This window comes from Canis lupus, chromosome X, assembly GCF_048164855.1.
Source record: "Canis lupus baileyi chromosome X, mCanLup2.hap1, whole genome shotgun sequence".
In the NCBI taxonomy this organism is placed as follows: Eukaryota; Metazoa; Chordata; class Mammalia; order Carnivora; family Canidae; genus Canis; species Canis lupus.
This window is the reverse complement of record NC_132876.1, coordinates 24454114-24457224: the sequence shown is the minus strand read 5'-3', so window position 1 is coordinate 24457224 and position 3111 is coordinate 24454114. Positions and strand designations below refer to the sequence as shown.

The following is a 3111-nucleotide window of genomic DNA, read 5'->3' as shown; positions in this document are numbered from 1 at the left end:
ATCTTTGGCGTAAATCCCCAACAGTGCAATTGCTGGGTCGTAGGGCAGGTCTATTTTTAACTCTTTGAGGAACCTCCACACAGTTTTCCAGAGTGGCTGCACCAGTTCTAATTTTCATTATTTCCTTCTTTCTGCTAACATTGGGCTTACTTTGTTCTTCTCTTTCAAATTCCTTGAGGTATAACGTTAGATTGTTTGAGATCTTTCTTTTTTCTTGATGTATGCATTTAGAGTTATAAACTTTTCTCTTAAAATTGCTTTTGATTTATATTGAAAGTTTGAGTATGTTGTATTTTCATTTTAATTTGTCCCAAGATATTTTTTACTTACCTTTTGATTTCTTCTTTGATACATTCATTGTTAAACAATGTGTTGTTTAATTTCCACATGTTTGTTTATTTTCCAGATTTCCTTCTGTTATTAATTTTTAGTTTCATATCTTGTGGTCAGAAATGATCTTTGTTTTTTTTTAAATTGGAATATGAATATATTTCTTTATTAGAATGCTCACAAGAATGACACACTAGCATTGTCCTTCTGATGTGATAAAGAATACATACATCTGACCCACATTCTGGCAGGAAACAGGCATAAGGGCTCTCAGAGCTGGTACCAAGTGTCCATTGAAGACAACTCCATTCACCAGAGAGGATGTTTCCTTGATTCCAATGTCTCTGCTGTAGCTTCCAGTCAGGGTTCTGTGACTTGCTCAGACTTCATTCCAGCGTCAGTGGACCCTCTTTTTTTTCCTAGCCACTTCTCAACTCCTTACATCAGCTGCCCCATGTCTAACTCACCCAGGCAGCCTCTGGAATTTTGCAGCACATCTCTTTGGTATGCTGCTGCCCTGCCACCCTCAGGGGCATGGTTGGGATTTGGGGGAAAGGGGAACATCACATTACCAAAGCAAACAGCAGGAGCATATTGGCAAATGACACTTGGACACACATCTAACAACCTCAAAGAATACATGCTTTCTCCCCTAATGATCCATAATCCCCTAGAGACCAAACACATATGGAATGATTCTGTACTCCAGGCACAAAGGATACAAAGTGAATGGTGTTTACATCCACCATGTCCTACATGCAACAGGAAGTGAGCGCAAACCAGATCTCTAACGAGGCTCTTCCCTGCATCTGAATGGTGTCACCATTCTGTTTCTGCCTGTTCTCAGCATTAGTTCATTTTTCAAAAGGGAGGATAGGATGGTAGAGAGAGAATAGAATGGGAGACAGAGGTGGGGTGGGGGATTAATATACAGAGAACCACCTGTAAAACAAAAATAATACAAAAATGCAAAACCCGGATTTAGTACTAGAATATAACAAGAGAAGGTAGCTGGAGAAACTACATGCGAACAGACGATATGATACACAACCCCAGGGGGAGGACTGGACTCAGTGAGGAGTGGGACAGAGGCCAGTGGTTTACACTAAGAGCCTTTCAATGGACTGCTGAATGGACTGGATCTGCTGCTTCAGCTGCGAGCCTTCTTTTATGGTGACAGAACAGGCAATGACAGGCCTGGACACCCCACAGGCCCGCCCGAGGGCCTGCTTGGAGCGCACAAACACGTAGGGCACGTTCTTATCTTCACACAGCAGCGGAAGGTGCAGGATGATTTCCAGAGGCTTAGCGTCTGCAGCCATCACGATGAACTCAGAGATGCCTCTGTTGAGGGTTTTAGTGGCTTCGTTGGCTCCTTTCCGAAGCTGCTTGTAGTTACATGACTGCTGAACAAGGTCCAGTAGTTTCTTGGTGAGGTGGGCATCTGCAAGGGAGTAGGCCTTTGGATTTACATCAGCCTCAGTCATCTCTGCGATTCCACGGTCCCGCCACCCTTCAGGGAGCGCCGGCCAGAAATGATCTTTGATATAAATTCTATTTTTTGAATTTTTTATGACTTTTTTTGTGGCCTAATATATAATCTATTCTAGAAAAGTTTTTGTGTGTACTTGTGAAGAATGTGTATTTTGTTGTTATTGGAAGGAATATTCTTTATATGTCTGATAGGCCCACTTGGTCTATAGTGTTGTTCAGATCTCCTGTATCCTTATGGATTCTCTGGATTATCTATATATTGTTGAGAGTGGGGTATTAAAATCCCTAAGTATTATCATATCACTGTTTATTTCTCTTTTTTGTTCTGTTAGTATTTGCTTTATATAGTTAGATGCACTGTTAATTAGATGCATAAATATTTGAAATTATCATTTTTATTGAAAAATCAACCACTTTATTATTAATGACCTCTTTTGTCTCTTGTGACCATTTTTAGCTAAAAGTATATTCTGCCTAATATAAGTATAGCTATCTTTGCTTTCTTCTGAGTGTACTTTAAGCTAAAGTGAGTCTCCTGTGGGCACCATATCACTGGATCTTGTTTTTGTATCCATTCAGCTATTCTATGTCTTTTGATTGGAAAATTTAATCCATTTATATTTAAAGTAATTAGGGATAGATAAAGACTACTATTGCCATTTTGTTGTTTTCTGACTATTCTGTAGATCCTGTGTTCCTTGTTTCCTCTCCTTCTATATTCCTTTTTCTTTCTTTTTTTTTAGATGTTATTTATTTATTCATGAGAGACACACAGAGACAGACAGAGACAGGCAGAGGGAAAAGCAGGCTCTCTGCAGAGAGCCTGATGTGGGGCTCAATCCCCAAACCCCAGGATCATACCCTGAGCTGAAGGCAGACGCTCAACCACTGAGCCACCCATGCGTCCCTGTATTCCTTTTCCATATCATTACTTTTTTTGGCAGAATGCTTTAACTTCATTATCATAATCTTTGTGTATTTACTATAGGTTTTACCTTTGTGGTTACCATGAAACTTACATAAAATAACTTATGACATCCTACTTTAAGTTGATAAGCAAATAAAAACTTTATACTTTTACTTCTACCCCCTCACATTTTGTTATTGATGTCACAATTTACATATTTTTATATTGTGTATACAATAACACATTATTGTAGTTATAACTATTATTAATGCCATTGTTTGTAAGTTTTACACTATCACTGATAGTGATTTATGCAGTCCTATTAGAATATTAAAGAATCTTACTTTGACTATATTTGTAATTTCCAGTATCATTTATCT

The 3111-nt window shown here is 38.6% G+C and overlaps 1 pseudogene; it reads right to left on the bottom strand.

Moving 5' to 3' along the window:
* Window positions 1–458: 458 nt before the first annotated feature.
* Window positions 459–1855, bottom strand: LOC140628358 (NHP2-like protein 1 pseudogene; annotated as a pseudogene).
* Between the last annotated feature and the right edge of the window lie 1256 nt (window positions 1856–3111).